General features: G+C 43.5%; 1 long non-coding RNA gene across 2 annotated transcripts in view; it reads left to right on the top strand.

The window, feature by feature from the left end:
- The first annotated feature begins 15,756 nt into the window (after nucleotides 1-15,756).
- LOC128594925 (uncharacterized) overlaps nucleotides 15,757-21,340 on the top strand; it is a 36,768-nt gene continuing 31,184 nt past the window's right edge. For both annotated transcript variants that reach the window (XR_008382656.1, XR_008382657.1), the window contains exon 1: nucleotides 15,757-15,970. This is a non-coding gene — a long non-coding RNA (uncharacterized LOC128594925). The remainder of the gene's footprint in view (nucleotides 15,971-21,340) is intronic.

The following is a 21,340-nucleotide window of genomic DNA, read 5'->3' as shown; positions in this document are numbered from 1 at the left end:
TCACATGAATGTGCATTTTTTTTCCAAGAGAGGAGCTATCATATTATCACACTTTCAAAGGGATCCTTATTCCTTTCACCTTGAGAGTGGTTCATGGGAGATGAAGAGAGTACTGATGGAGTTTTAGGAACCTACTCTACTCAAGGTATCTAACTTTTGCTGATTCTCACAAAATTCAATTCAACTCTCCAAACCTCAGTTTCTTCATCTATAAGATGGAAACAATGATTCCCACCATTCAAGATTGTTGTAATAGTATTAAAAGTAGTCTAAAAATTAGCATGGTGTCTGGCATGGTTGACTTCGAATAAATGACAGCTGTTGATATTGAGCTAGTCTGATTCCCTGATCAACAGACCTTTAAATCAGGCCTTGAGTACAAGTATTCTATCTGGGAGGTGACCTAGAACATGTCCATAGGGAAATGGGATGGAAAAAAAGAAAGGAAAGAATCTAGTAAAGGGTGTATTATCAAACAATTATTTTCAAGTGAAACTCATTCCCACAGGGGATCCCTGGAATACAGTGTGAAGTATACCTTGAGTTGTCCCATTGAGGAGTGAAGGAGTGTTTATGGACTAATTTGCCTTCTATCCTTGGCTGAGGGCTTCCAGACATTAACTCTCCAGCACAACCAGCTTCCTTGGTCACATGCAGCAAAGTCTCAGGTGTTCCTGACTTAGTTGTATGAAGGTAAATGTTCAAGAAATAACATCAGAGCAATAATAGCAACTGCTATCATGACTAATATGATGCCTTCCCCTCTCCCCACAACTGGCATTAATAGATTCCCCATTCTGTGCCCTGTTAGACATTAACTTATCCTTTTGTCTTTGCTCTGTGCTAGACCAGCATTCTGATAGCATATGCATGAGTTCTTTCTCTCCAAGAGGACTGGAAGCTTCTTGAAGGCAGAGGTTTTATCTCACCAAGTTCTCTGATGCCAGGATCTGATATAAAAGCTGATCCAAAATGAAAATATGTTGTACACATTTTTAATGAATTGATGCCCTTAGAAAGACAGTTTAGGAGATTTCTGATGACCCCACTCTGCCAGAGGGGTGGCACCATGAGGTACTCTGTACTCCCAGTAGGAGATTTGTGTCCCCTTCTGTGTCTGTGGCAGGTGCTTTTATCACACAGCGTGTATGGTTCCTGCATCACGTACCAAAGGATTCATGTCTCCATATTATAATCTCCAAAGCAATGATATTAGAAATTCAATTTTAAAAAGAAACTGTTTAGGGTGTCAGCATGTTATGATAATTATCTGTTAGGATTTTGTTTCCTCCCTGTTTCTTCTTGAACTGCACTAGTAAGCTCTTTTCTACCTCAATACAAAGAATGGGAAGAATATGGACTATTTATGTCCGTGTCCCCCACCCCCACCTGCATCCTCCATCTCTTATCCCCATATTGCCAACACATGGGGAGCGTACTCTGCTCCTCGGAGCACACGCCTGAATAAGCCTGATTGCTTTCCTGTATTCCTTTATAAAACTTTAAATATTCATCGTGCCATCAAATTAAATGGGATTCTTTGGCTGTCATTCTTTTCAACACACGAGCTCCTTTCTCCGGTACCTGTCCTACCGCCGCCTGAAGGCTCTGGGGACTCGGCATTTATCTAACATCAGCCCCTGGGAGTTTAGCTCCTAATCAAGTGAGAGGGATGCTAATGAAACAGAGAAAGAGTCAGAGGAGCTTGTTGAGGTCAGGGGGTGGGGTCGGGAAAGTTGGGGCAGCAAAGACCAGCTGTTTCTTCTAACTCGCAGAAGGAGGTTTGAGGCTGCGAGGACAGACGGGAAGGAGGCCGACGGGGTCCAGGGTGGAATGGAAGCACCCCACCGGTTCTGTCGACCTTCCTTCTTCCCTCGTCACCAAGTTTAAGGGCTGAGGAAATAGCCCTTCAGAATTTCAATATTTCTAGGCCAGAAACAGGCACTGGAGTAAATGACTTGTTGAAGGTCCTTTTAGCCCTTCGAGTCATTAATTTCTTTGTCCAGCGGGCGGTGATAGAAGCTGAACAAGAAAGGCCCGATGGGAACTTCTAGGAGAAATTTGAGGGGCGGGAGAGATGTGACTATGCAGATCGAGCTGAATTTTATGCATTGCACTGTATTAAATCTCAATGCAATACATTATATTTTAATCTACTTCCTCTGCCTGTGCGGTCTCTTAACAAGGGAATCGATCAGCGAGCAGCAGATTAACTTGCCAGGGACCTGGTCACCATCTCCATGCTGTGGTCATTTATAACCGGTCTGAAGTTGCATAACTCAGGGCAGGAGACGGTCCTGCGCGGCCGGGGCAGCAGGATCAGCGCGCTGCTGGGTGCAGGGGTGCGGCCGGGGCAGCAGGATGAGGGCGCTGCCGGGTGCAGGGGTGCGGCCGGGGCAGCAGGATGAGGGCGCTGCCGGGTGCAGGGCTGTGGCCGGGGGCGCTGCAGGCGGGCACTGCAGCAGTCTGCACTGCGGGGCGGTCCACAGTCGCTTAATTCAACACCATGCCCAACGCAAGTCCATTCAGCGGCAGGCCAGCGTGCTTCAGGAGCATGCGGAGCTGGACAGAGCGCTGCGCGCTACGGGAGGCTCTGCGGAATAACCCTGCCCTCAACTACGGAGGTTGTGTGGGCACGGAGGAGGGACGGGGGCGGGGAACATACTCCCGGGAGGAGTACCAGCTTGCAGTGTGACCTGGGGGAAGACCCATCCCCTCTCCAAGTCTCAGCTTTCTTTTTTTCATTTGCAAACAATTTGCTCCAGATGTTCTCAAAGGACCTTCAGAGACTTGGTCGCCTATAAATAAATAAATTGCTTGTAAATGCAATTGATGCCCGTAGAACAATGGTTCTCAGATCAGCTTGGCCATCAGAACCACCTGTGGAAGGAGAAAAACTGTATATCCCAGATCCAACTGTGGAGTTCTGATTCAGCAGGCTTGGGATAGGAACAGGGGAATGTGTATTTTTAACGTTCATCTTTGTTGGCTCTTCTGCACTAGTCAGAGGAAAGGAGTTTGAGAAACATTGCCTTGGAACCACTCCCTGTCTCAGTTTCCTTTTCTCTCCACCACAACTTCTCTGCCCTCACCCTCCACCACATCTGTGCGGCACATACGCCAACATTCCTGTGTAAAATGACATTTATTCCCAAAACTTTTCAAGCACTCATTATGTTCCATGCAGATCTTAGTTTTCTCAAAGGTAAACAATACGTTAAACAAGGCTGCTGCTCTCAAAGAAGTTCTACTTGCACAGGGAAGACAGCTAACTGTGACACAGAGTGATAAATGCTCCCGATATGGGTGTGTGGCTGGGTGTAGTGGAACTACAGATGAATAGGATCACGCTGTGTGCTCTCAAAATGGGGCGGATGGCTGCCACCACTGGGTGAAAGAGTCACTCTCCTGGGCCTGCTGCATGGGGGTTTTCATGTGGTTTGCTCAGGGTCACGGACAGCTCTCCATCTGTGTGGCATATAGCACACTGCCAAGTAGAGCAGTAATCATTCTCCTTATTCATCACGGAGCCTCAGGGGACACCTGACTTGCTGAAAGAGCTTCCTCTGTCCATTCTTCTGCAACATTACCCTCCATATTATCCCCTTATCCTCTTTATCTTCCTTTTCCCCAAGGTTTTCACTCTTTCCTCCTTTTCCTGCATCTCTCCACTTCAGTGCTCTCCTCTTCAATAAAGAATCTATCTTTTCTCTAACTCTATTCTTTGATCCCACCTGCTGGATACCATCTGTGATGAGGGTGGTTTGTAGTGATTGCAAAGGAGAGGGGTCTTTGAAGAGATAGAGTTGGATTATTTGTCACAACACATTATGGTAAGGGTAGGATGAGGCTTAACTCTAGCACAGTGGTGCTTGTGTTGGCTTGGTGCTGAGATATTTAGGACCAGCAAGGCAGGCACTGAACAATAATTAAAATCCCTACTATTACTGCAACCAGACTGGCTCAGAATTGGCCTGTAGCTCCTCTTGTCCAGAGATTTACACACAAGTCTGTCATTGGGGTCTTCCCATCCTCATTCTCACTGTCTCTTGTTGTTTTGTCTTGTGGTCTCTTTTCTCCCAGCCTACCATTGCCATACCCCATTATTGCTCTTCTCTGTTTTCATGGGCCTGATGTTTTAGACATCTATTCCCAATATTATTCACTCTACAAACATTCATTTATGAATCTCCAAACCCTTCCCTTTTATCTAAGAGGTCACCCCGATTCTTAGATAGAACGCATTCTAAGTGTTTCCATACACTCCCTCAATTTCTCAGGAGCAATACGAGGCTATGCATGTGATTGGAAGGCTTAGGAATCCCTTCCATATACCCTGAATTTTTTTTTCTATTAAACAAGGTGATTATGGTACTGCCTGCATGAACCTGATTTCCAAGTCATGACAGTTTTTACCAAGGATAGCCATATTTTGTATGCCATCTGTGATGAGGGTGGCTTGTGGGTGACTGCTAGCAAGAGGGATCCTTGAAGAGATGGAGTTGGATGGTTTGGCTTTCTCATTCCCATCAAGTAAGTTTTGGAGCGAATATTTCTGCTCCTGCTTCAGCTCTAAGTAAAGTTTCTGGTGTGAGTCCTACACACATATCATCATGGTTCCCCCATTTTTTTGCCCTTGATCATGACTCACTTTTGGCTTTCCTGCTGGGACTATTCTGGGACATGTTTTCTGATTTGGGTGATTCCTTTTCTCTAATCCTAAGCCCTATTTTTCCATGTTAGCCTAACAAATTTGATGTCTGATGCTCCAAACCAGAGGTCTCACTAGGGCCAGGAGTATGCCCTGCCCCCACAGAATTCAGTGTACCCCATTACCATGAATGCTTACTATTGTCCCCAACCATCACATTGGTGGCCTTCTTGGCCATAACAGCTGATCCAGATCTAGCTCCAGTTCTCTACTCCCCTTTCTGTGCTGTAATATGAACTACTGAACAATTTACTGGAGGATTTGGACATTTTCCCAACAGTTCTCCAAGTTCCAGCCAAATCTGGCCCCTGCCTCCTTTTGCCCACTTATCCACTACAGTTAATTATCATGCTAACACTTCAAGGTAACTGCTAGTATTTCCTCTTTGCAAGTGTGGAAATTGATGCTCACAAAGTTGAATAATTTGCTTGTAGTAACTAGTGGGCCTGAGACTATAATATAAGCTGCCTTCCTTCTTTATCCAGGAAAGGTCTTCAGAACATTTGGGCTTTCAGTTTTAGAGGAAGGGAGGCTTTAGAAATTTGAAGTAAAAAATCTCTTTTCCTACTATTCTTTCCCAGGTGGGTGGTCCTTCTCATCCTTTGTTTGGCCAAAGGAAGTCATAGAATTTTAAGGTTATTAAATATGCATGGTGGATGCTGTCAGTGCCTGTAATATCCCCTTAGCACTCACTGGTTCTGTGCCTGCTGAGAGTCTTTTATTGCAAGCACCTGCATATCTCTGCCTGAAGGCTTTTTCTGGTAGTAAAAACATGCTTGGGCCCCATATAGAAATGATTATAAATGCTTGGGAGTTAAGACCCAGAAAGAAGTTCCCAGTCAGTGATGAATGGAAGTTTGATGGTTAACGATCTCATCATCCCTCAAGTAAGAATCCTCTGGAGCACGTGTCCTACACCATCTCCCAGAAGCTCCCGGTGGAACTGAATACCAGTTGTTCACAGTGGTAAACCGGTCATCTATAGATCTATGTTGGTTTCTATCTTTGTCCATTTTCTATTGCTTATAACTGAGTATCTGAAACTCAGTAATTTATTTCAGATACTTTACTGAGTATCTGAAACTCAGTAATTGATTTCAGATACTTTACTGAGTATCTGAAACTCATTAATTTATTTCTTACAGATATGGAGGCTGAAAAGTCCAAGATCAAGGGGCCGTATCTGGCTAGAACTTTCTTGCTGATGGGAACTCTCTGTAAAAGTATCAAGGCATCATGTAGTGAGGGAACTGAGCTCAAACATCTCTTCCTCTTCTTATAAAGCCACTGGTGGTCCCACTCCCATAATAACCCATCAATCATCCATCCATTCGCCTACTGATCTATGAGTGGATTACTCCATCCATAAAGGTAGAGCCCTCATGACACAATCACCTCTTAAAGGCTCCACTCTCAATACTGTGCATCGAGGAATAAATTTCAACATGCATTTTGAAGGGGAACAGATATTCAAACCATAGCAGCTTCCTTTCCTGTCTCACTTCCCCAGTCCTCTACTGATGCTTCCTGAGCTTACCTCCCAAATTAACTTCTTGTCTTTGGATCCTAGTCTCAGGGTCTGCTTCTGGGGAAAACCAGGCAAAGACAATTCACTTGGAACATTAGAGGTCATCTGATTCACCCATCTCATGAATAAATTAAGTTCCAGGAAGAAAGGTGAACTGCATAGGGTCATACCTGGCAGAGCTAGGCTGGAGCCGCTCATGTCTCCACTTTTAGTCCAGCTCCCATTCGCTCATGAAATCCTCCTTGTTGAACCCTGGGCAATTATATCACTGGAAATGCACCACTAGTATTAGGGCATGGAGTTGGGATGGTAGGGAAGGAGTGACCTACAGTCCATAAATCTCATTATGATTTTTTCCTCTACTTTAGTATTCAACAATTTCACACCACTCTGCCTGTCTGGCCGGCTAAGGGCAGCAGGGATCTGCAGCCCTGATTCAGGTTAATTACACAGTTCTCCTGAGAATTTTGGGACTAGAAAGGTTAAAACAAGTTTTGTGTCCATGCCCCGGAAGGCTGTGTTGTATGCCCTTTTTAAGCAGCTGCTGGTGCTGCTGCGTGCTGGCCTTGGTGCTGAAACCTGGGTTGGGGTGGCTGATGGGCTGGACTGGGCTGAGCTAGACCAGGCTGCTGGAGGGTAAAGCCTCAGAATGTCATCAGAGCAGTGCAGGAGCTTTGGAACCATTTATTTTACCTCTTTCCCCATAGTAAAGGTGAAGGATGTGAGGCCCAGAGGGTGAATAGAATTGCTCGGTTGATGTGATTATACCTGCTATTTAAGATCAAATATAACTTGGCTTTGATTACCTGTGTCAATGGAAAAGAAGAACCTCACAGAATTCCAAATAGCATGTAATACAAAATAATTTCTCTTTTAAGAGTAGATTGAATTTGAAGCCATATTTTGGATAGGGAAGGGGTTGCAGGTGTACCTTTATAATCGCGTTAAGCTCTGCTAAATGAAACAAGAGAGAAAATGGAGGAAGTAGGAGGGGGAAGCCAGAAAGTAGCCAGCCAAGTATGAAGGATGTCCTATAGGCAATCCTAATGGGGCAAACTAAAAGCCACTCTACTGACCCAAAGAAATTTATTTCCTTCATCTAGTCTTTATAGTATTTCCTGTCTCTCCCCTCCCCTGCCTCTCCATGGTTTTAAGATCTAGTCATATCTATATCTACCACCTTTAACATAATCTCCAGCATCTTTATCAATCTGCCACACGCATCCTGAAAACTTGCATCTTTAGTCTATCCAACTATTTCCCCCTGTACCTCTGCTGCCAAGCCATAGGGAGAAAGGTCAGATACTGAACTGGAACCAGAGTTTGGCTCTCACACCTTATCTGGCTTCTTATCCCTTCTTAGGACTTGGATGTAGGTAATCTTCTTTTCTACCTTTGTGGCGGTTTTGTTAACTAACCTTCCTCCACCTCTCTAAAGACCATTACATTTTCTCAGTTTCCTCTCAGAAGATGATGAGTCTTCCCTGTTAATTAGGAAGACTTGGGTTACTGCACATGGATTCTTTCAACCCCATTAAAAATTGGTCTCCTCTAATAGTGGCTTACACCTTCTCTCATAAAAGAGGATGTGTCCCTTCTCCTGCCCAAAGATAACCCCTCTATACACAATGTAGAGCCTTTCTTTTTCTCTTTCAGTGAGGAATTGTTCTATCAATAATCCATACTCTCCCTCATCAACTTCTCCCTCCCACTGAGTCATACCCCTCAGCACAGAAGCAAGTGTAAGTTTCTGCTGTCTTGGGAAGGGCCACTCCTAGTTAATCATCTCCTTTCTCGCAGCCATTTATAAGCCACATTTTCTAAAAAAGCAGCCTATACTCCCTATGCTCATGTCCTTTCCCTCATTTATCCCTTAAGATATTACACTGTGGGCTCTGCTCCAGCCTAATCCTTCCACCAAAACGGCTTCTGCCGAGGACACCAATGACCTCAGAATTGCCACATTAAGTGAAAGCCCTCCACCCCACAATTCTTATTTAGTTTCTCTTTACCATTTTGCATTTTTGAGTACTTTAAAAATAATTCTCCTTCCATGATTTTTATGACAGCACTGGTTTTTATTCTTGCCTCTGGGATCACACATTCTCAGTCCCTTCTTCTCGGCTGTCCTTAAAGTGTTTGTGTTTCCCAGTATCCTGCCCTTAGCTGCCTTCTCTCCTTTTACCTGGGCCAACCTACCGGTACTCCTGAGTTTCACTCTTGAGTTAATTGCTATCAATTGCACATCCCAGCTCTGCCCTATCATCTGAATCCAAAGGCCTATGGAACATTCCTATTGGATCCTCACAAGCGCCTCAAATTCATCCCACTCTCCATAGGAATGATCACACCCATTTCCCCAAAACTAGTTTTCTTTTCTTATTATCTGTAAGTAACTTTGGTTATCCTACTAGACTCCGCCCCCCATCACCAACCTTCCTCAGGCCTTCCTACACCAGTATTCCATAGTATAAGAATCCATATTTCATAGCATAGAGACAGGTGGATCTGTAGTTCCCTAAATGTCTAGTCTTGTATTCATCCAAAATACCCTCATTTATTTACTGAGTAAGCTTTTTCATTTGATGTTTAGGTGCTGGTCTTTGTGCCTCTGTGTGTGCGCACACATCTCTCTGTTTTTGTTTGATTATTAGTAAAAGCAATTTTAGGTCAAAAGAGGACAAGTTATTCTTAGTCATTTACACTTTAGTGTAAATAAATTTTCAGCTAGAAGAAAATCCCTGGTAAGGATGCAGGGAGAAAGCCTGAGGGCCTTATATGATAGCTAAATGGAGAACAAAGAGACACTCCCAGGCACAGAACCAGACAGCCAGAGCACTCGAATCCAACTCTACCGACTTCCTTATTTTCTCCCAGACTTGGCATGCAGTGTTCACTAGCTTCAAATTATAAGAAGCTTGTTAATATTTCCCATCCATTTCAGGGATGACCAATCTGTGTCTGGCTCACATTGACTATTGCTTTTGGGTAGATCTGAAGATTTAAGACAGAGTTGTTTGGTCTATAAATATAAGCTCGCTCTCTCTCTCTCTCTCTCTCCCCCCTTGTCTCTCTCTTCTCTCCCTCTCTCTTTCTCTCTCCTGTTCCTTTGCTTTCCTTTTTGCTTTCACTTAGCTAGAATGTAATTAAATTTGAATTGCAGCCAAAACTGATTTATGAGACAAGCATTTGGTTAGTGATATCAAGCCAACCAGGTGAAAAAAAACCTCAGCGAAACTTCAAAAAGGCCAATAATCACATTGTGATTGAAATTCAGTCCCTCTCTTTTCATCCCCTCTCCTATTAACTTGGACAAGAGCTGGAATCCCTCTTGGGATCCTGGGCTCATCATGTTTTGCAGATGGGTCTACTCGGATTAACAGATTCCAAGAGATTAGAAAGGGCCTGGCATTAACAGAAGGGGGTTGGGATAGAGAAAATGACGGGGGCAAAATGAAAGGGCAAGAGTAAGGGCTTCAGATGGCACGTTAAATCCCGGAATCTGAGATGAGAACATAAGATAAAAAATTAGATTAAGAGTAAGAGGGAAGGTGTTTAAAGATCATTCAGTTGCGAAATAAGAGATTCTAAAGTTAGAAATAACCTCAGATGCTATCTGATTTAACACCTCTTCTCCATTTTACTGATGTGGAAACTGTGGTCCAAGAAAGTAATAGACTTACTCAAGGTCCACAAGTAGAATTGAACCAATGAACAGTGTTTTACCCTATGCTGTGCCTGATTCTCTGGGGTATTCCAAGGAGTACTGAAGTACAATTCCTGCTTTCCGGGGAACCGGCACCTGGGAGGCAATTAACACACTCTTCCCGGCATCCTCTACCCTCACCTTTCTGCGATGGGTAGTATACCTGTGCTAAGTTAGCTGTGACCCTGGCCCTTCCTTTACCAAATCTTTCAGGATCACTCTTCACAGAGAGGGGCTGGAGACAGGCATGAGTGTGCAGCGTGTGTGCATACTGGTGTACGCAGCCTGTACGCTACCTTTCAATACCAGACAGAAGAGTCTATAGGGTATTTATTCTTTGGAGTTCTCCATTCTGCTGCTGCCTTTCTTAGTATGGCCAGCTCTTCAGGCCTCTTCTATGTGGATGTATCAGGTAATTCTCCACCACCTACCACTGGGCTGCCTGCACATCCTGGAAGGTAGGAATGATGCTAGTACTTTCCTCAGATCCCCGGTGTTCCCAGCTGAGCACATACATTTTCCATACAACTGTTTGGTTGGATGAATGGATGGATAAAAATTGGCCAGGTGAATTAAGAAAATGAAACTCAGAGAAGTTAAATAACCTACCCAAGTTTACACAGAAATTTTGGGGCAGAATTGAAACTGAAATTGAGGACTTTGATTCTCAGCCCAGGGCTCAGCATGGCCTTCAGAGCAGTGAGAGAAGGCCTTGGAAGGCAGAGGACGACATTGGAGTGGACCAGAGAAGTGCTAGCTTCTTGGTTAATGCCAGCTAAGTACCCTCACATGACATCCCTTAATATTTTAACAAAGAGCATCAAATTGAGAGTTTCAAGTTCTGGGCTCTCGTTTTTGGCTCTGATGTTAAGTACACAAGTCGTATCTCTTCTCTGAGCTTCAGGTTCCTTATTTGTAGAACAGGTGTCATATTTGACCGTATGACATGCAAGGGTTGTTGATCCCTGATATCTTAAGATGTATCATTCTAGATGCTAATGGATACCCAAGTTCCATCAATTCATTTAGTCAATAAACAACATCCAAACCAAAAATAATAATTATGATTATTAATATAATATTTTCCGGCTGGAAGAGAGATGTTCGGCTGGGAGGCTCTTCCTCCCTGTTGCTATTTGGGGAACTCAAAGCTAAATTTAGCCAATGACAGGCATTCCAAACACCACCATCTCAAATTAGGAAACACATTTGCACCTCCTATCAACAGTCCTATGGCAGACACTCTGACGATGCTGACAAAGATGCAGGAAGACTGCTTCCTCCCAAGAAAAAAATCCACACCTGCCTCCTGGAAAAAAGAAAAAAATAGTCCAGAGAGTCCGTGGAAGGAGCTGATGGTGGGGTCAGGGTGGCAAGATGGACCCCAGCTCTCAGGAGGTCTGGCATATGGCATCATTGCTATTTGTTGAGCACCTACTATGTCCCAGGCTGTATACTTAGTAATTGACATGCGTTATTTCTAGTCTTCATGGAAACCTTGAAAAATAGTCTTTCATGGCCACACAGTTTAAGTAAGAGAGGAGCGATATGCATCTGTGGCCATCTCTACCCAAGGCTCACGTATCACCTACTACATGGAACTCTCTCTCTGCAATTCTCTGGACACTGGTGGATGTTAACGATGTTTCTCACACTGTTAAGCTGACATGGTTCTTGCCCTCAAAGACCTCCCAGTCAATGCTTAACTGATAACGTGAACTACAATCAAAATATAACATGACACAAACAGTCACGGAGTCGTGGAGTGATAAAGATAAATGCAGGGTAGTATGGAAACTAGACTGGGGTGGCATAAACAACTTCAGAAGGAAAGCAAGGTTTGAGTCAAAATGTAGAATGACAAGCACTGGACAAGCCATTAAGGCGTGAGATGGCAATGTGGCAGAAACATCAGTGTGGGCAAAGGTGCGGAGCGTGCAGAGTGCATGCTGGGTCTGAAGAGCAGCTGGGGGTGCGGTTTGGAGCCTCACCCCCTGCATCACCCATCTCCATTGCCAACATTAGTGGCACGATTAGCAAACCAAGAGCCCTTTTAAGGGACTGCAAATTAGAGCTTGTGTCCTTCCTGCTTCACAAAATGAAGGGAGAATTGCGCCTTATCCCTGGGAGCCTCAAATCCCAGGTGCAGAAATGACCTGAGGCCAGAATAATCTGAGAAAACCCTGTCCTCCCTTGCTCGGCCTCCAAGCCACTCTCTGCAACCCTGGCATCAGAGCTGGATAGTGTCTCCAGGGAGTCGAAGCTTTCCAATTGAAACTGACTGCTGCCTTTGGCTCCGAGCGCCTTCCCCCTAGGAGGAGGTGCTAGAGAGACGGATGCCAATCTCTTAGTGTGAGGTGTCAATTCCTTCCTTCCCCCCTCCTCCTCCTCTTCCCCTTCTCCGCCCCCTCAGCTGCCATCTTCCTGCACCCTCCTGAGAGACGGCCCTTTCTGCCTCCTCAGTTCTCCTCTCTGGGCCCCATCCTTTCATCCTGGCTCCCCCCCACTTCTCCTCTCCACCCCTCCTCATTCCTCCTCAGTACTTCTCCCTCCAGCCTTAGCTTCACAATGTCAGAAAATAAAAACAAGCCACTTTTTATGTTTTGTTTCTAAACCCAAGCCAGTAAAATGCTCCTTTCATTTGAGGAGAAGGGAAAGCAATAACTCAGGCATTAGCAGAGAGCATAACACACTTATCTGTAGACTCGGGGGCTAGCTCCTCCCACGTGCCCAGGCCTGCTCCTGGAGCAGCAGCTGGGGATAAGGCTCAGGAAACAGCCCCGCAGGAAGTGAAGCAGCAGGTCCTCCCAGTTTGACATGCTCTCTGCCTGTCCCTGCTGTCCTCTCCCTTCAAGGTGTGGCTGTGTCTCTCACCCTGGCTGGGCCCTACAGCAGTCTCTGTTATTCCCGCACAAGAAGCTCACTAAGCCTGTGCCCAGCCCAGTGTGGTTTTCATAGCAGGGCACGCCCTCTACCCTGTCCTGCAACAAGCTGCCGTGAGTGCAGACTTCCGGGTCAGGGCTCGGCCCAGTTCCTGGCCTCAAGTACACACCAGTCCAATGGAGTAGATACAGCTTATGCTCTCAAACAGCTTCCAGTCTGATGGAAGCAACACAACCTCTATGTCCCCAAAGTTCCCAAGTTAACAGCAGTCACAAACTCACTCCATACTTTCAAGATACCAAAGTGTGAGGCAACAGAAAGAGAAAGCAAGTACATGGTCTTTGGAGCTAGGGGTCTGGATCTTAACTGACATCTTCTTAGATAAACTGGAACTTCTTTTTCTAGCAACCTGCATCCCATAAAAGCACCTTGGAAAGCTTTATTGATTGTCACCTAACATGCCACTTGGCAGGCCTATACAATTGTTGCCTTGGACTCTTCTTCGTCTCCGCCTCTGTGGCCATTTCTGCCAGCTCCCTTACCCCCGCCTCAATCATTCTCATTCTTGGCTTCTCAGAAAATAACAATAATGATATCCTTTTATAAAGGGCCCCGGGCACTATATCTGGTGCTTAACAAAATCTGCTTTTCCATCTCTTGGTTTTAAATTAATTTTCCTTCCTAGGAGTTCCTGTGTCATTGCCTAAGGGAAGTGTTACTTCCTTACCATCCTCATGCCCAGCTCAGAGTGGGTACATACTGTGGGTGCTCCACTCCTAAGCTGTCAGCTGAGTGAACACCTGTAACCAAATGTGATTTGTAAATAATTCTAGAACAATCAGCTGACGGAGTCACTCCGGGCTTCTTGTACAATTTAACATCCCAGTGCCACAGCCCAAAGTGCCCATCAATTAGTTCATTTCTTAAGTCTTTTTTTTTTTTTTTTTCGGTTTTTGGCCACGGCTGGGTTTAAACCTGCCACCTCCAGCATATGGGGCCAGTGCCCTACTCCATTGAGCCACAGGCACCGCTTTTTTTTTTTTTTTTTTTTTTTTTGAGACAGAATCTCACTTGGTCACCCTTGGTAGAGGGTTGTGAAGTCTTAGCTCACAGAAACCTCAAACTCTTGGGCTCAAGTGATCCTCTTACCTCAGCCTCCCAAGTAGCTGGGACTACAGGTGCCTGCCACGATGCCCAGCTACTTTTTAGAGACAGGGTCTCGCTCTGGCTCAGGCCAGTCTTGGACCTGCAAGCTCAGGCAATCCACCCACCACAGCCTCCCAAGCGTCGGGCTTACAGGAGTGAGCCCTCACCTGACCCATCATTTCTTAAGTATTTTATTACAGTGGTATTTCAATATACATGGAGAATTGATTCCAGGACCCCTGAATACACCCAAATTAAGGCACACTCAAATCACAGAATCAGCCTTGTGGAATCTACATGTATTGTATTTTCCATCTGCATTTGGTTGAAAACATTCGTGTATTAAGCACAGTTCAAACCCATCTTGCTCGAGGGTCAACTACATTAAGTTACAAATTCATTTCCCAGATAGTGTTGCTGGCACTTGGAAAATCTGGAATGATGGCTCAGGTCACCCACCACCCTGCACCAGGAAGCCCAGGAGCATCTGGAAGTGAGCAGAAGAGGCGACAGAAGCGCTGGTGTAAAGGAGCAGAGCCACCCAGCCAGATGGTGAAGTGGATCTGCTCCTGTGAGCCAGCACTGTGCACGTGCTCGCCCCCTTCTGTACTCCTGCACCAGCTGCATGGCCATGCTTCGCAGCAATGATTCAGGCTACTGCAGTGGTCAGAGGAGAAGCTGGAAGGGGAGGGTCAACGTGAAGCTGACATGACTGTCACACTCCTGCCAGGGACCCGGAGGAGCTGTGAGGCTGGCTGCCAAGGCAATTAGTGTCAATCTTTAAGGATGTTCAGAATGGAAGCCTCCCTCCTCTGAATGACTGCCCAGAATGCAGAGTGACCCAGGCTGGGAGGGAACTGTCTTCTCAGACTCCCTGCAGCAGTGCTAGCCTAGAGGGAACAGCGGTGAGATGTACCCACCACCACCCTCTGGGACCATCCAGGAGGGCAGAGGGTGGAAGGGAAGGAACTCACAGCTAGAGGCTTCTGCTCTTTGTGACAGGCTTCTGCCCCTCTGGATAGTCAGAGCTTTAGCCCTGACCCCCTCCCAGTCTGCAGGACTATCTGCCTCTGGCCAGGGGCAGGAGATCAGTAATATTCTAGCCCAGGAGGGCTGTACGGTGACCAACTATTCCAGTTTGCCTGGGACTAAAGTAGAGGAGGCAGGTTCCCGGGATGAAGAACTTTCAGTGCTAAACTGGCAAAATTGTGAGCAAACCAGGATGCGCCGGTCACTCTAGAGAACTGTCTTTTCCCACCTGTTAGAGGGCCCAAGTTCCTGCTCCCCATCTTTCTTCCCACTCTTTCAAAATCCCTCTGGAGTCAGGCACGGTGGCTCACCCTGCAATCCTGGCACTCTGAGAGGCCAACGCAAGTGGATTACCTGAGCTCATAGGTTGAAAACCAGCCTGAGCAAGTGCGAGACGCCATCTCTAAAAAATAACCAGGTGTTATGGTGGGTGCCTGTAGTCCCAGCTATTCATAAGGCTGAGACAAGAGAACTGCTTGAGCCCAAGTGTTTGAGGTTGCTGTGAGCTATAATGCCATAGCATTCTACCAAAGGTGACAAAGTGAGACTCGGTCTCAAATTTAAAAAAAATAAAATAATTAAAATAAAATAAAATAAAAATCTTTCTGGATTAAAAGTCTCCTGGTTAGTACTTGTCCCAGCACGAAGGACAAAAGGAAGATAACAGAGAAACAGGTGAATCATTAACATCTCCTTGGCCACAGGGACAAACACCGAAACCAAGCAGAGCTGGGTGGCAGAGTGCCTGTGAGAGAGGCGTATTAGAAAGAGTGAGGAAGCTGGCCGTCTCCTAAGGAAGATGTTGAGGGAAGCAGGTGCTCTGACCAAGGGGCTGGGGCCTGTGGCATTGACCTCATAGCTTTATCAGGATTGCCCATTGCTCATCTCAGAGGATCTCAAAGTGAAGACCTGGCCGCGAAGCAGGAAGCGCCAGGATTAGAGCCGCCCGGAGCTGGTATGCGGGAAGGTGAGCGCCCTCTCCATGTGTGGTAGTCAATATGTGTGTGTTCTTTCCCTCCACTTTTTCATCCAGTCTCCTAAAACAATCTCTCCCCCTCTCTGTTGGTTGTCGTTTTTTTCTTGTCATTCTCCGCTGATCTCAAATCTTACTTCTTTCAGGAGGTCTACCCAGAGGAAGAGTGTCAATGAGCTTCTGGTAGTCTTTATTCCACTTTCAGATGAGACACACAGACATCTTTGGTTCTGGGGTCTTATTCCATTTTCAGAGAAGGTGAAGAACATGTGTTTTCTAAGCTGGACCTTTCTCATGGGGAGACAGAGCTCCTGGGGTCAGGGTCCAGACACAGCTGAATGGGTGTGTCAGACCTGCACAGGGGATTGGATGCCCCTTTACCACCTGGCGTGAATATAGATGCAAATTGTGATTTTTATTGTAATGTGCTTTTAAAGACTTTGAAGTGTAATTTAAACTACGATGTGTGCACTAAAATGAAATCCCTCTCCTGTTTCCATTACCATGTGTATGTATATAAAATACCCACTGCATATTTCTTTTAATTGGGCATTTTCAAACCAGATGGGGCATAGAAAAAATATCCTGGACCCACCTTCTAGGGAGGAGAAAAGATAGCTCAGTAGTTCCATAGGTTTTGAGTGAAAAAGAGAAAAAATGGCTAATGTTTATAAGAATGAATAATTAACAAATTAGGACTCAAGGTATTTTTTTCTCCAAGAGGAATCCTGTGTTTCTTAAATGAACAAATGGGTTGATTACAATTATTAGCATGTGGAAGTGTTGACTGAGCCTGACTAGCAGCTGTGCAAAATAAACAGACATGTAGCGACATAATCACATTCTCATCCCCACTAATGACTTCGATGAAGCCAGATCATCATACTGCAAGCTGAAGAGATTAGCCTTGAGGTTGTAAGTTTATGTGAAAGTTCTTTAATTAATGCCTGCCATCTCTGTCCTCTGGGGCAGCCTTTTGCTGCAAATCTGTTGCTGAAAAGCCAGACATGCTGGTATAGATGTCATTAGAAGGCAAATTTTATTCCCACAAGTTGTAGGGTCTATCCTATATGAATTTTTTTTGTCAACAATATTTTTACATTTTCCACATTTCATTATGACAATCTTCAAACATACAGAATAGAGAAAAGAATTTTTTAGTGAATACCCATAAACGTATTACCTATATTCTACAATCAGCATTTTAGAATATCTGCTTCACTATGTATCTATCTATACACTAATACACCTTAATTTTCATTATCAAAAATTTTGTATTTCAAAGTATATGACAAACATCAAGAGCAAGTAACTTTTAAATACTTCAATATACACATCATCAACTAGAGTTAAATATTTGCTTCTTTAACTTGTTTTAAAATAATATTTAGTTGTTTTAGATAATATATATACATACATATGTAGTGAATTCATCAATCTTAAATATATCATTTGCTCAGTTTTGATAAATGCATGGTTGCATGTCCCCCAGCCCCCTAGAACATTACTATAACTCCGGAAAGTTTCATCACATCTCTTCCCAGTTCATCTCCTCCACATGCCCACCAAGGTAACCATTGTTCTGATATTTTCTTTTTTACCGTGTATTAGTTTGTCAGTTCTAGAAAATTATCTAAATAGAAACAAACAATGCATACTCTTTTGCATAAGGCTCCTTTCAGTGAGCATTGGGTTTCTGAGTTTTATCCATGTTGTGTGACTCAATAACATATCTCCTTTGACGGCTGTGGAGTGGTTCATTGGATGAGTGCATCATACTTTGATCGCCCATTCTCCTCCTGATGGACACCTAGGTTGTTCTCAGGTTTTGGAAATTACTATATGTGAATAATGAACTTCCTATGAACATATGCTTTTATTTCATTTGGGTGAAATCCAGGAAATAAATCACTGGGTTATAGGGTAGACATATGATTAGTTTTATGCAAAGACCTGCCAAAACATTCCAAAGTAGTTGTACCATTTTACGTTTCCATCAACAATAAATGAGAGTTCCAGTTCCAGCTCTCCTTCCTCACCAGCCTCGGTGCTGTCAGGCTTTTTAATTTCAGTCATTTGAATGTGTGTGTGGTAGTCATTGTAATTTCATTTGCATTTTCTGGTAATGTTTAGCTTCTTTTTCATGTGATTATGGGTCATTCATTTGCCTCCCTTTGTGAAGTGTCTGTCCAAATCTTTTGTCTATTTTTATCGATTGTTTGTCATTTTGATACTGAGTTGTGGGAGTGATGCATATATTTCAGATACTAGTTCCTTTTCAGATGTATGTTTTGCAAATATTTCCCTTAATCTGTGGCTTGCCTATTAATTTTCTCAGTAACACTGTTTGGTGAGCAGAATTTTAAAAATGTTTATGAAAGCTAATTTAATCATGTTTATTTTATGGCTAATTTCTTTTATCCTGATTTAATCAGATTTCGTTTAAGGCTATTTTCTTTTATCCTATCCAGGAAACCCTTACAAAGTGACAACGATTTTGTTTCTTTATAGTTTCTTATAGGAGCTTTATTTATAGTTTAGAATTCATATTAATTCAAAAACTTGTATATGTGTAAGGCAAGGGCCAAGATTCATTTTTTCTATGTTAAGATTTAATTCCTCTAGCACCATTTGCTAAAATGATTTTCCTTCCCTCAATTACATTGATTTGTTTCCCTTGGCAAAAATCAAATGCATACAGATATTTATCTATTTCTGGACTCTCTACTCTGTTCTATTGAGCTATTTATTGATGATTATGCCATTTAATACTATTTGGATTAGTGGAGATTTTATAATATGTCTTGGAGACAATTAGCATTATACCTGCAACTTTATTCTTTTTATTTTAAAAGATTCCTCTGGATATTATAAATCCTTCCCATTTATATATAAAATTTAAAATTAGCATGTTAATTTCTTTTTAAAAAGTATCTATTGAGATTGTCATTAAGGAGAACTTAATCTTGGGAGACTTGACATCATAACAATTTTAATCTGGCCAGTTCATGAACATGGTATATCTCTCTAGTTATTTAGATCTCTTTACTCTCTCTCATGTTTTGCTTTTTTCTAGTCTTGCATGTATTTGCTTAAATTTATTCCTATTTTATGATTTGTTGCCTTTGTAGATGAAATCCAATTGATTTTAGTGTTTAACCTTATCTTTTGGGACTGTCCTAAATTCACTTATTAGTTCTGGTAGCTGTTTGGTGGAATAATTCTCGTAGCCTTGATATTTTATATATAAGCAACCATGTCATCTGAAAATGCAGTTTTATCTCTCCCTTTTCTCTATGCTTTTCTTACATTATTACACCGGTCATCAGGTTTAATACATTGTTGAATTAAAGTGGTGAGAGTGGATCTCCTTGCTTTGTTCTCCATCTTTAGGAATATTGGGAAATAGTTCTCCATAATCTCTCACATTTCTTTAAGACATTTCTCTTCTGTAAGAGAAATGCTTTCAGATGGAATCACCAACCACCTTTTGCTCTGGACGATCTTTTCAAGAATGTTTATATAGCAAACAGCCTAGGAAGACTGAGATAATATCTGCAAATACTTAAGGATGAGAGGGCAGATTTGTTTGTTGTAAAGGACAGGACTTCCAGGAGAAAGGCTGGGCAAGTTTATTTCAGCCCCTTATAAAAGATAGGGGTTCTCTAAGCTTGGGGATTCTCCAGCTGTGACAGTAACCCACTGCATGTAGAACATCCATTTAGGCCTGGTAGGACTTGGTGGGTAAGGAAAATAAATTTCTATTGTTTAGGCCATACAATCTGTGATATTTTGTATGGAGCTCAAGGAGACTAATACAGCATCCATGAAATTGTGGTAGGCTGTTGGCTTTAATAGAGCCAAATCTCAGATGCTTCTGCTTTTCTGAAGAGAAGCATTACGTATTTCTGTATTAAGTATGAAGTTTACTACAAGATTTTTGTAGATGTTTTAAATCAAATTGAGGGAGTTCCCTTCTATTATTAATTTGCTAAGAGTTTTTATTATGACTGGGTGTTGCATTCTGGTTAAATGCTTTGTCTGCATCTGCTGATATAATCATTATTTCCTCCTCTATTCTATTGATTTTTAAATGTTAAACCAATCTGGCATTAGTGGAATAAACTTAGCTGAGTCATGATTAATATAAATACATTGTATATGTATTGCTGTGCTCATTTTGCTAATATTTTAGTAAGGAGTCTTGAGTCTGTGTTCATGTGGAATATCAGTCTGTGATTTTCTTTCTTATTTTCTTTCTTTTCTTTTCTTTTCTTTTCTTTTCTTTTCTTTTCTTTTCTTTTCTTTTCTTTTCTTTTCTTTTCTTTTCTTTTCTTTTCTTTTCTTTTCTTTCTTGACAGAGTCTCATTGTACCGCCCTCAGGTAGAGCCACACGGCTCACAGCAACCTCTGACTCTTGGGTTTCCGCGATTCTCTTGCCTCAGCCTCCTGAGCAGCTGGGACTACAGGTGCCCACCACAACGCCCGGCTATTTTTTTGTTGTTGTTGCAGTTTGGCCGGGGCTGGGTTTGAACCCGCTACCCTCGGCATATGGGGCCGGGGCCCTACTCACTGAGCCACAGGCGCCGCCCCTTTCTTCTTTTTTTTTTTTTAGAGACAGAGTCTCACTTTGTTGCCCTCAGTAGAGTGCTGTGGCCTCACAGCTCACAGCAACCTCCAGCTCTCGGGCTTAGGTGATTCCCTTGCCACAGCCTCCCAAGAAGCTGGGACTACAGGCGCCCACCAGGACTCCTGACTATTTTTTTGTTGCAGTTTGGCTGGAGCTGGGTTTGAATCCACCACCCTCAGTATATGGGGCCGGCGCCCGACTCACTGAGCTACAGGTGCCGCCTCATTTTCTCATTTCTTTGCCTTAATTTTAGTGTTAGGGCTGTGCTGACCTTGTAAAATAAGTTGGAAGCTGATTCTTCACCTTTATTTTATGAATTTGTATCAGTCAGCTCAGGCTGCCATAATAAAATATTATAGACTGGGGAGTTGAAATAATGGAAATTTATTTTCTCACATTTCTGGAGTCTATTATCCCAAGATCAGGGAGCTGGAATGTTTGGGTTCTGGTGAGGGTGTAATAGTTGGTTTGTGGATGACCACCTTTCCCCTGTGTCCTTACATAGAAGAGAGAGAGAGAGACCAAGCTCCCTGGTGTCTGTTCTTATAAGGGTACTAATCCCATCATGAGGGCCCCAACCTCCTAACCTCATCTAAACCTAATTATATTCCAAAGGCTCCTCTCCAAAGACATTGGGGGTTAGGGCTTCCATATATGATATTTGAGGGGGGAACACAATTCAGTCTGTAGCAGAATTTGAGTAGAGCTGGTAATATTTTGTTCTTACATATTTG

Source organism: Nycticebus coucang, chromosome 9 (assembly GCF_027406575.1).
Source record: "Nycticebus coucang isolate mNycCou1 chromosome 9, mNycCou1.pri, whole genome shotgun sequence".
Taxonomy (NCBI): domain Eukaryota; kingdom Metazoa; phylum Chordata; class Mammalia; order Primates; family Lorisidae; genus Nycticebus; species Nycticebus coucang.
Note: the sequence above shows the minus strand (reverse complement) of the source record. Positions and strands in the feature narration are given on the sequence as shown.